Here is a 13539-nt window from a genome sequence, read left to right as displayed (position 1 = left end):
TGTAACGCAAATGCTGGTTAGCTCCATTAAAAAGTCCTCCACGAAGGCAAATTTCTCTCTATACTCGATCCAGGAGTTCCCTTGTCTTCTGGATTGGGTTCAAAATTACAAGGCTACGGAGTTGAACATTAGCAGTCGTAAACCCATAAAATTGGGTCGGCTGTTCTACGACGGTTATAAAATATAAAATAAATTGGTAGGGAATTACATAGTAAAACTTGTAGAATCAGGATAATTACGTCCACTCTTTCAAATAGTCTCCATGATATCTCATGGAGAAAAACTTTGACACTAGACACTACTCTTGATTTGACTTGTATTTCGATCTGGGCGCCTGTTGTGAAAAAAATACGTAGCAGTGAAAGAATTACTAACGATAAAAAATACTAAGGTTAAAAAATAATAATATGTACTAATATGTATTTTTAATATGTGCAGAAAATATTTTTTTTACAAAGCAGAGCAAAGTTGCTATCCCTGTTATTGGCCTGACAAGCAACCACAACGACTGCTAACCCTAATGAAGGATTGAATTAAAGTTTTATAAAAATTATTAGCAGTTAGATTTTTCTTTCAAAAATATTTACTTTTAGAAATTTTTATGTTGCATTATTTATTTATAAAATATATAATAACTTTGCGAATTTTTATTTATTTATCCAAGAATTTGATTTAGTCAAGCCCTTAATTTAGATCTTAAGTTCTGAGTTAGATTAAATTTTTAATTAAGATTTATCGTTTTGAAATATATAAAAACAGCAGTTTTTTAAAATGTTATGATTTACTAACTAAGATTCAAAATGTACTCACCAACACTTTTTACCGTAACATTTTATGGCCATTCCTATGAAGAATTAGAATAATCTGAAACAAGATTCGTATTTTTTAACCTTATTTTTCTCAACAAAATTCTATAAACCGAGCAAAAAACTCGAGTTAACCAGAATTTCAAATCAAATAAGCATGATTTATACACATTTGACTATATTCGATTAAAAAATAATGTATTAACTTTCATAAACTAAAAGTATAACAGGCCGGGATAGCCTGGTCGGTAGGGCGCTGGGCCCATGTCCGAGAGTTTGTGGGTTCGAACCATAACCTCCAACATTAGAAAGCCTCCACGCAGTCTTTTATAAGTAGTCCGAGCAGACTATTTAAAAACTGAGCCAGTTGTGCTCATGAGCCCAAAACCTTTTATAAAAGTAATTGAGAGAAATTTATTATATATATTTGAGAATTGAATCTATAGTGATTGACAGGTGAATGAGGCAAACCAATAATATTCATTAATAAAACAAATTTTTAGTCATATATTTGCTACCGCTTTCTTATTTGAACTAGATTTTGTATTAAATGACTCGTTTGGAAAGTGGATATCCTTCACAGTGGTCTGATCGAACTACCTATAAGAAACCGTGAGGAGGCTTTCAGTTATAGGAGGCGTTGGTTCGAACCCAGCCGGCCGAAGACTACCCGTGTAGTAAATAGTGACTGTTTCACGTTAAATCTGTTGAGTCGCAAAGTCCTCCATGTTCCGTAACAAACCATAACCTCAGGGGGTACTGGATTGGAGATTGATCTTTCTCTGATTCAGGTCAAAATTACGATCTGTGGATGAATAAATGGATGTATGAATGGGCCCGCCCTATAAAGGGGTGTGAAGTATGGGTGTGGCAGAAGTCGAATTCTTGTCCATAGATGGCGCCACTGGAAAACAGGAACAATCGCACCCCTCTGCCTTCACAGGCATACGAGAGAGACAAAAAAGTATAAGTTTAAAATTAAGAAAAATTGCATATCAGGACGACCAGTATAAATTTATTTTAAATTTAAAAAGAATCTAGAAAAGAACTAAATCCTAATTAATTTCATCAGAAATCTAGAAAACGTAAATCCAAATTATATTTATTATTTTTTATTGCTTAATTCAGTTTTTATCCAAATTTTTTCAAATTTTAAGGCATACAGATTTTTAAATCATTTCAAAGTATTAGCTTTTAAATGATGCTTTTAAAATAAAAATTTGAACCAAATGAGTGGAACCAAAAAATTAACCTAGTAATTCATTTCATACAAAATCGTATTTTGTAATCCTCTATAATTATTCAACAGATTTAAGCTTAAAGTTTTGGGTTTTATTACTTGAAATTTGTGTTCTATACAAATAAACAACAAAAAATTTTATCAATTCTTGATTGTATAATAAAAGATAATAATGAATGTGTATATAAATTTGTTTTTTACATAGAAACGGGAGCTACATGATTGGGCCCAATTTCTTTTTATTTCTTTTATATAGTTTCAGAAATACTGCGAATTATAGGCAGTGTGATAATTTATTTTCAGAAACATTGTATTCTAAGTCATATAAATGAATACGGAATGTTACATCCTAAATTACATAAAACAAATAAATTACTATCGTACTATTTATTACCAATCTTTTATAGACCAGCTGGGACAACCATTGGTTACAGGTTATTGCCCCATACCATGTTTATGGAAGAAAAATAATTTAATCTTGTTCTCGAATTTCCTGAATTACACTTTTATGTATCGAACATAAAGATGTATCAATATTTTCATTCTAAATTTGTTGCGGTCAAAATTCCGACTATTTTCGTTCTGATTTTAATCGAAAATATTTCTTACCATTTCCTTGTAATATCTAATATTTTCTGTACGATATATTTTTTATCTACTACTGATGTCTATTACGAAACTTATGTAACATAAGCTGCTGTCAAAGGTCTGATGGAAAATAATTGTCGAAATTTGCAATTCGATTGTGATAGCATAAGCTTTTCCCCTCTATTTTTTCAAATTCGTTAAACAATTTTTTTTTTTAAATCATCGCCTATTTTTTTTCTGATTTCAATCGCAAATATTTCTTACGATTTCATTGTAATATCAAATATTTTCTGTACGATATATATTGGATAATACAGATGTCTCATACAGAACTTATATAAGATAAGCTGCTGTCAAAGGTTTTTTAGAAAATATTAGTCGAAATTTGCAATTCGATTGTGACAGCATAAGTTTTTTCCCCCTATTTTTCAAATTCGTTAAAAAGAAATTTAAAAAAATATTTAAATCATCAATTGTCGTTCTGATTCCAATCGCGAATATTTCTTACGATTTCCTTGTAATATGTAATATTTTCTGTGCGATGTATTTTGGATCTGCTACAGATGTCTCTTACAAAACTTATGGAACATAAGCTGCTGTCAAAGGTCTGATAGAAAATAGTTGTCGAAATTTGCAATTCGATGGTGATAGCATAAGCTGTTCCCCTCTATTTTTTCAAATTCGTTAAACATATATTTTTTTTAAATCATCGCCTATTTTCACTCTGATTTCAATCACAAATATTTCTTACGATTTCCTTGTAATATCAAATATTTTCTGTACGATATATATTGGATAATACAGATGTCTCTTACAGAACTTATGTAACATAAGCTGCTGTCAAAGGTTTTTTAGAAAATATTAGTCGAAATTTGCAATTCGATTGTGATAGCATAAGTTTTTTACCCCTATTTTTCAAATTCGTTAAAAAAAAAAGAAGAAGAAAAACAAAATTTAAATCATCGTCTATTTTGTTCTGATTTCAATCGCAAATATTTCTTACGATTTCCCTGTAATATCTAATATTTTCTGTACAATATATTTTGGATCTGTTACTGATGTCTCTTGTAAAACTTATGTAACGTAAGCTGCTGTCAAAGGTCTGATAGAAAATAGTTGTCGAAGTTTGCAATTCGATTGAGATAACATAAGTTTTTCTCCCCTATTTTTCAAATTCATTAAACATTTTTTTTAAAATCATCGTGTATTTTGTTCTGATTCCAATCGCAAATATTTCTTACGATTTCCTTTTAATATCTAATATTTTCTGTACAATATATTTATGATCTGTTACTGATGTCTCTTACAAAACTTATGTAACGTACGCTGCTGTCAAAGGTCTGATAAAAAATAGTTGTCGAAATTTGCAATTCAATTGTGATAACATAAACTTTTCCCCTGCCTTTCAAATTCGTTAAACATCTTTTTTTTCCAAATCATCGCTTAGCTGTTTATTTCCGACATAAGTCAAATTGCACGCTTAAGAATATGAACATAGCTTGAAATACGCGTTTGACGAAATCAATTTTTCTCAAAATACGTATTACATGAAATACATGTCGGAAAAATGCATACTTGTGGCCGGGAGAGGCAAGTCAAAACAGAATACATTTCAAAGCGAAATGAAGGAGTACATTTCCACTTTAATAGTTAAAGCTTATAAAGTTTTTCCATTGACTAAAAAAATGAAGCAGAAAGATTGATAACGTTACTCGTCAGTTTCTTAGGATTATTCATTTCATTTTATTAAACATTTCAGTTTATTTTTTTATCAACGAAAAAGCTCATTTTATGATGTTTCCGAATTCATTCTTCTCCAGTTTCACAACAGCCCTAGATGGGCCCTAGTCTTCTTCAGACCTTCTAATAAAACTCGCACCTTCGAAAACGAGTTTCAAAATGTCTATTTTCTTAAGCACACATTTTGAATTTAATTCATTGTTTTCAAACGTACAAATAAAACTTCTTCCATTTAATGATGAATGAAAACAGTGACTTTATAATTTTCGAAGCCAATGAGGAAATTTTATTATCACGTACGTATTTTCGCTGCAGTTTCTTGTTATTATTTATTTAATATTATTCAAAAGAAAAATGACATTATTCGCTAATATTTTACTACTGCAACTTCATTTTGAAAACTGTTTGAGTATATAGAAATATTCACGACCTTTGCAAACCCGCATAATTGTATAGCTAAAATATTTATCGATTATTGAAACGAAATTCGTTTTGAAACTATAATAGAAAAACATCAAGAGCCAAGAAATATCACTTTGAAAAATTATAATCATAATAAATTTATATGCAAATTGAAATAACCCTGCAATTATATCAAATCATCAAAATTCAAATTCTTCAATGGTGCTGCCATCTACATTGTATTAAAGATAATAAAAACTTTATGCTGATTACAGCAAAAGACAAAAACCAATATTTGAACTCGAATATTATATTAAAATAGTTTAAAATAACGAGTAAATTTCGATAGTATATTGAAGCCTAAAACAGACAAAAATGGAAATATGTTGCTATTTTTTTTTAACAGTTTAAATAAAATATTGTAAGTTTTAACATAGGCTTTTATCTTTATTACCACTAGTGCAGTCCTTAAAACTTACTCAAATTCCCTGCAATCGTGTCTAAGTTTTTAAAATGTTACTTATTTAAATTATGCATTTTATTTAAATTATTCATATAAATTTCTTAATAATTTTCTATTATCAAATTTCAATAGAGCATTAGAAGCTTGTGTGAGGTTTAATTTAAAACCTTACATTCTTAACATTTAAAAAGAAATTTCCTGCAATTCATTCGAACAAAAGTAAAGTCTAAAGCAATATTCTAAATTATAATGCAGTTTTATTAATATTATTAATAATAATAACATTTTCCAATACAACAAGAAGTAATTCAGTTCTTTTACCAGGGAGACAACAGAACAATGTTAGTAAAGTACGAACAAATAGAAAGGAATGATAATCCTGAATTAATAAACTGGAACAATTTTTAAATTCTTTTGCTATTATACTGCTATCTAAATTGTTTGTTTTTTGTCTTATAGTGCTGCCATCTGCAGGGAATCACGTAAAAAATATTCGAATCATCTGTAATTATGTGATAGTGAAGAGAAAAAAATAAAAGTAAATAAAATCTAAAAGGAAGTATGAAGAAGAATTTTTTCTTAAAAGTAATTTTAAAATTTTTCATTGTGCTTAATTATTATGTTTATTTCATATGTTTAATCACTTTAGATACATATACAATTTCAACATCATCTTTTGTTATCTTATGGTGCTGCCATCTTAACTACCATAAAAGAATATTGGGAATTTAAATCTCTGTTAGCAATGTTTTTGAAAAAAATAACTGAAAGTTTTTTCCTTTAAATCCCGTCTTAGTTTAAATATTTCAAGCATGGATCTCTTTTTTTTTTTTTTCTTTAAAAAATGCCATGCTTCTAAAAATAGCGCTTTAATTTTTCCTACAAACTAGCACCACAAAATTTATATAAAAATTTATATTTTCACCTTAAAAAAAAATCCAAAAAAATTCCTTTTACATGTTGAATCAAAACTTAATATTTTCCACAAACGGAAGATACAATTCATATTTAGACCGACAAGAAAAGGATAGTATAGATGTTGCATTTAATGGCGTACTAGGTAAATTTTAAAATAAATTCTCATATAATATCTTTTAATCTAAATATTTTAAACACAGACCATTTTTTAGAAATACATAAACTGAACATTTTACTGTCGACATTTAAAACTTACTCGCAATTAGTTTAACTAAATTCTATTTTTTTCCTCAGTAACCAATGAAAACAATTAAACTGCTCTAAACATTGAATTTGAAAATTCGCACCATTTTTAATCATGAAAATAATTCTTAAAACATATTAAGCTCTAAAAAATATGTAATAAATTTAAAATAGAATTTTAGTAATTGCTATCATGCCAATTTGATGTCTGATTTTTTTTTTTTTTTTTTTTTTTTTTNTTTTTTTTTTTTTTTTTTTTTTTTTTTTTTTTTTTTTTTTTTTTTGTAGCTACAAACCTGATTTTAAAAAATAATAAGGATTAAATTGCAAAAAAGGCAAAGTTTATTTGCTAGAATATTAAAATTTGCACTAAATTACCTTTGTTTTGTTTATTAAATTATTTAAACTATAAGTAATTTTTTTTCTTTCGCCTAATTAAGAAGAATCTAAACATTTTTTAAAATCCCTTTTATAATTTCTGCTACAACTTTTAGCAAGTTCTCAACTAAAAATCAAAAAAAATTTGATTGCACTTTTCAAGGGAGCAGTAACACATATACAATACCTTAGCTCAGAGACCAAAATCGGGTTGACCAACTGTACACCAAGACAGTTTTTTTTTTTTTTTTNTTTTTTTTTTTTTTTTTTTTTTTTTTTTTTTTTTTTTTTTTTTTTTTGCTTTAGACACTAGTCATGCCATTTAGGTACAAACATTAAGAATAAAAAGGCATTCATAACAAATTGTGAAACAATTGGAAGAATTAGTTCCAAAAATATATTCTGGAATTTATAAATTGTTAAATCTTGGCAAAAACCCAATCTTGTTAAGGGAATCGTTTCTATTTATTTTAATTTTTATATCTCTTAATTTTAACTATTATTTAGCTTATAATTGTAACACTTTTTAAATTAAAAATATAATCCTCATTGTATTGCATTCATTTCTATTTAAATTTATTTTAGTTTAAATAAACACTCAAAAGTTTAAAAACGGGAATTTTTTTTTCTTTCACGTATGAAACGAACAGAAATTGACCCAATTGATTAACTTGATTTTAAAGAACAGAAAACTATGAAATTTCTTTTTTTAAGTTTTTAAATGAAAAAAGAAGGATAGGTTAACACAATTGCTTATGCAAAAATAAAAATAAAATACCTATGAAGTAAAACATTCCCATTATACCATCTCTAAGAAATATCAGTTACCTTTATTTTTACAAATATGTATATATATATATATATNTAAGTGGTTGGTAAATGTTACCCCATAGCATAGTGCACTGCTACCTTTACTTACTTTGTATGGATGAAGAACCGCTTAAAGCCCAGCGCCATAACTGCAATGTTACCCCATTGTGCACCGCTAACTTTACTTACTTTGTATGGATGGAGAACCGTCTAAAGCGCAGCGCCATAATGGCAGCTCCATAACTACATTTTGAATGATTTCTGCGCAGAAAATTTTTATCTGGAGGGAGATTGGAAAATAATTACTATAGCGTAAACAAGATCGATAAGCAATAGAGACGGCACCACATTATTTTTATTTCCTCTAACGCTTGATAAGTGGTTGGTAAATGTTACCCCATAGCATAGTGCACTGCTACCTTTACTTACTTTGTATGGATGAAGAACCGCTTAAAGCCCAGCGCCATAACTGCAATGTTACCCCATTGTGCACCGCTAACTTTACTTACTTTGTATGGATGGAGAACCGTCTAAAGCGCAGCGCCATAATGGCAGCTCCATAACTACATTTTGAATGATTTCTGCGCAGAAAATTTTTATCTGGAGGGAGATTGGAAAATAATTACTATAGCGTAAACAAGATCGATAAGCAATAGAGACGGCACCACATTATTTTTATTTCCTCTAACGCTTGATAAGTGGTTGGTAAATGTTACCCCATAGCATAGTGCACTGCTACCTTTACTTACTTTGTATGGATGAAGAACCGCTTAAAGCCCAGCGCCATAACTGCAATGTTACCCCATTGTGCACCGCTAACTTTACTTACTTTGTATGGATGGAGAACCGTCTAAAGCGCAGCGCCATAATGGCAGCTCCATAACTACATTTTGAATGATTTCTGCGCAGAAAATTTTTATCTGGAGGGAGATTGGAAAATAATTACTATAGCGTAAACAAGATCGATAAGCAATAGAGACGGCACCACATTATTTTTATTTCCTCTAACGCTTGATAAGTGGTTGGTAAATGTTACCCCATAGCATAGTGCACTGCTACCTTTACTTACTTTGTATGGATGAAGAACCGCTTAAAGCCCAGCGCCATAACTGCAATGTTACCCCATTGTGCACCGCTAACTTTACTTACTTTGTATGGATGGAGAACCGTCTAAAGCGCAGCGCCATAATGGCAGCTCCATAACTACATTTTGAATGATTTCTGCGCAGAAAATTTTTATCTGGAGGGAGATTGGAAAATAATTACTATAGCGTAAACAAGATCGATAAGCAATAGAGACGGCACCACATTATTTTTATTTCCTCTAACGCTTGATAAGTGGTTGGTAAATGTTACCCCATAGCATAGTGCACTGCTACCTTTACTTACTTTGTATGGATGAAGAACCGCTTAAAGCCCAGCGCCATAACTGCAATGTTACCCCATTGTGCACCGCTAACTTTACTTACTTTGTATGGATGGAGAACCGTCTAAAGCGCAGCGCCATAATGGCAGCTCCATAACTACATTTTGAATGATTTCTGCGCAGAAAATTTTTATCTGGAGGGAGATTGGAAAATAATTACTATAGCGTAAACAAGATCGATAAGCAATAGAGACGGCACCACATTATTTTTATTTCCTCTAACGCTTGATAAGTGGTTGGTAAATGTTACCCCATAGCATAGTGCACTGCTACCTTTACTTACTTTGTATGGATGAAGAACCGCTTAAAGCCCAGCGCCATAACTGCAATGTTACCCCATTGTGCACCGCTAACTTTACTTACTTTGTATGGATGGAGAACCGTCTAAAGCGCAGCGCCATAATGGCAGCTCCATAACTACATTTTGAATGTTTTCTGCGCAGAAAATTTTTATCTGGAGGGAGAATGGAAAATAATTACTATAGCGTGGACAAGATCGATAAGCCATAGAGGTGGCTCCACATTATTTTTATTTCCTCTAACGCTTGATAAGTGATAGGTAAATGTTACCCCATTGTGCACCGCTACCTTTACTTACTTTGTATGGATGAAGAACGGTCTAAAGTCCAGCGCCATAACTGCAATGTTACCCCATTGTGCACCGCTAACTTTACTTACTTTGTATGGATGGAGAACAATTTAAAGCCCAGTGCCATAATGGCAGCTCCATAACTGCATTTTGAATGTTTTCTGCGCAGAAAAGTTTTGTCTGGAGGGAGAATAGAAAATAATTACTATAGTGTGCACAAGATCGATAAGACATAGAGATGGCTCCACATTATTCTTATTTCCTCTAACGCTTGATAAGTGGTAGGTAAATGTTACCCCATTGTGAACCGCTGCCTTTACTTACTTTGTTTAGATGGAGAACCGTCCAAAGCCCAGCGTAAGTGGCGCTAGTAGAGCCTCATAACTGTTTTGGTTTGAATGCTTACGGTTGCCTCATAAATCAGGTGATTTCAGAAACAAGGAAAGAGGTTGTGACGAAACAAATTTTGAGGAGCTTACTAAGGTTAACATAAACAGAAAATGTTGAACTCTAGGATTCAATGATAATAATATTGTCCTTTAAATAAGCTAGTTTTTTAATGTCTGTGTTTCTTAAATTTCATCTTATTATTATCTTATAAATAAAATGCATATAGTTTTCATTTATTATATTATCTTGTTATTAAATTGTCGCGACATTTAACCAGCTCGACTAGCTGGTGATCTCGGATTTTCATGAAACTATTCATTGCGCTTTTCTTCGCCTTAAATGATGCCTGTAGAAAGTAACAACAGCGAAATTTCTCGTATCTTCCTTAAAGTACCACATTTTTGGAAGCAAAATCCATTGGTTTGGTTTCGTTAAATCGTTTTGTTTTACAGTTATTAAATATTTTCGCTGCATCTTAGGAGTGATTTTATGACTTTCATCGATAACAAATCACTAGTTCATGCTTTTACTGAACAATTAAATACGCTATCTCCAAGACAAATAAATCAACTAAATTTTATAGCCTAATTTTCAACTAACATACACCACATCAGTTGCTCAGAAAATATTGAGGCTGATGCACTTTCTCGTATTCAGAATCTTTATGCACCAAATGATTTAAATTGTTTCGAAATATCTAATAATCAAACAAATTGCCCTAAATTTAAAGAATTATTGGAATTTAGTATCAGCTTAAAACTTCAAAAACTTCAAGTTCCTGGATAAACAATTTATCTTTATTGTGACATATTAACGAATCATATTCGCTTTTACGTACCGAAAAAGTCATAGACATAGTTCGACCACTACATGAATTTAATGTTCTTAGCGAACGTTTTAATCATATAAACATCAATTTGATAGGCTCTATGCCGCCATCGAGTAGCTATACACGCTGTCTAACCTACATAGACCACTTTTCTCAGTAGCCGGAAGCTATTCCAATAGTTTGCATGAAAACGGAAATACACTTTATAACAAAAAAATCGGCGCACCAAGAAGGAGTTGTCCGATTGAAACGAAAATTGGTGGATAGGAAGACAATGTACAGAATAGTAAATGATTAAAATTTCAGAATAATTGAATAATATATTGCAGAGTTACGGTAACAAGTTCAATAAGGTGTTGACCCGCCTCTAGCCTGGATACAAGCTGCCACACGGCGTGGCATAGACCGATAAAGCTCCCGGATGTTCTCTTGCGGTATTTCCTGCCAAATTCGATCCAATTGTCGAACAAGATCATCAACATTCCGTGCCAGATGCAATCGCCTTCCCATCATATCCCAGACATGCTCGATGGGAGAGAGATCTGGTTATCTGGCAGGCCAAGGAAGACTTTGACAAGCTTGCAGACAGTTCATAGCAACACATACCGTATGTGGTCTGGCATTGTCCTGCTTAAAACCAGCCCAGGGCGCTGCAAAAGGAACGGTAGCAAAACAGGTCTTAGGATGTCGTCGACGTACCGCTGTGCAGTAAGTGTACCTCTAATGACGACCAAAGGGGTCCGGCTGTCAAAGGAAATGGCATCCTAGACCATAATGTTTTGTTGAGGCCCGGTGTGGCGTGCAATAGTGAAGCCAGGATCTCCCCCCCCCTCTGCCCTGTGCGTCTCCAAACACGTCTTCGATGATCGTCAGGACACAGTTGGAAGCGGGATTCGTCGCTAAAGACTATACGACCCCAGTCGGCATCATTCCAGCCTGATCGAGCCATGCACCACTGTAATCTGGCACCAAGAAGCAATCGCATGATTGCTTCTGGTGCGTCGGTTTTTTTGTTATCGAGTGTAATTGCCCAAGCTTTATATAGTTGTTAAATGTCCAGGAGTACCTAAAACAGTCACTTGATCATAAGAGCCGATTCCAAACTCTTTATCAAAAATGTTTGGAATTCAAGCATCACGAACAATTACCTATCAACCACAGGCTAATGGAGAGGCAGAACTGTGACATCTCACTTAAAGCAAAATTCACTTTTAATTATAGTAATTATATCTTTCAAAATCTTACTTTTTAATGTCTGTGTCTCTAAAATATCATCTAATTAGTATCTTTGTAAATAAAATGTACAAAATTTTAATTCATTCTATTATCTTATTATTCAATTGATGAAACACGTTAATCAGCGCGACAAGGTTCAACCGGTTTTATTACGTAACAAGCTCCGCTTTGTGCACGTTTGAGAAAGTAAAATCTCTTCACTAGCTCCTAGTCCTAGTCCTGTCGGTTGGTCGGGGTGCCTGATTCTGGAGTGGCCCTTTACCTCTTCATCATGGAGTGTAGGATCCTTGAGGTGTAATCTTGTGGTTCTTGTATTCTAAAAATGTAAGTAGAGAATTAATTATGAGCATATTGCTCATGTAATCATCAATATAATGGATTGATAAAATTTTAACATGTATATAAAATAAATAAATAAAATACTAGAGAAAAAGAATGTTAAAAATATACTTCAAGTAAGAAATTAGTCAAATTAATTGTACATCTCAGGTACAATTCACTTCCTCCAGAGCCGGATTATACCTTTCGTAGGCCCTAGTCCAGGGCCCGATTAACCTCTGAAAATAGGGGAAGCATAATTGGATTTTGCCCCCCCCCCAGCTTGAGCAAAAGAAACTTTTGATATTTTTCGCCCATAAGCAATACATTTTAAAGAGACAAGAACCATGTGAAAACTATAAGAAACTTGGAAAGGAATACAGAGATCTTATGCAATCATGTTGGGCCCTTCTTTACGTGCTTTATAGTAACAAAAACATGAGGGAGTAGCTAGCACATATGTTAAAAAAATTTAAATATTTCACTAAATTAAATTATAAAATTTCTTGTTGTTATACGAAAGGTTCTTTGCAAGATTAGTCTCTTTTTTTAACGCCAATTTTTTTCTTACTTCCTTAATTATTATTTTCTGCTTTTGCAAAAAATAAGAAATTGGGCCCTTAATTTCAGTCATTTGGGGGCCCCCCTAGAATTTTACAGGGAAAGCACTTGCTTCCTGTGCCTTTTCGGTAATCAGGCCCTGCCCTAGTCATAGTCGTTTTTGGGCCCTCCCCTCCTTCCCCCACTCCTCCCCTCTTTTTAAAATATATGCTAAAATTTTCTTGCATATTTTTTTTACATTTTTATTAATATGGATTTTAATTTACAAATTTGTTTATCGAACTTTATCTGCAATACCAACATACTGCCGGTATTGCGGTTGGTATCGATTTGGAATTCGACTGCATAATACAAGATTTCGTTGAATCCAAAAATCGCAAAAAAGCAATATATTAGATCACAAGATTCTGCAAAATAATTTATTACCGAAAAATATTATACTTTTATTTGTATCTTCATAATTTTGTGCAAAATACACTTGTTGTTTTTAAAGCTAAATTATTTTCGTCAACAAATTTTTTTCTCCCAAGTTTTTCGTAGGCCCCTGAATTTCGTAGGCCCTAGGCACGTGCCTAGTGTGCCTATAGGTTAATCCGGCCCTG

Source organism: Parasteatoda tepidariorum, chromosome X2 (genome assembly GCF_043381705.1).
Source record: "Parasteatoda tepidariorum isolate YZ-2023 chromosome X2, CAS_Ptep_4.0, whole genome shotgun sequence".
Classification (NCBI taxonomy): Eukaryota; Metazoa; Arthropoda; class Arachnida; order Araneae; family Theridiidae; genus Parasteatoda; species Parasteatoda tepidariorum.
The sequence above is the reverse complement of the archived record's forward strand: the minus strand, read 5'-3'. Positions refer to the sequence as shown.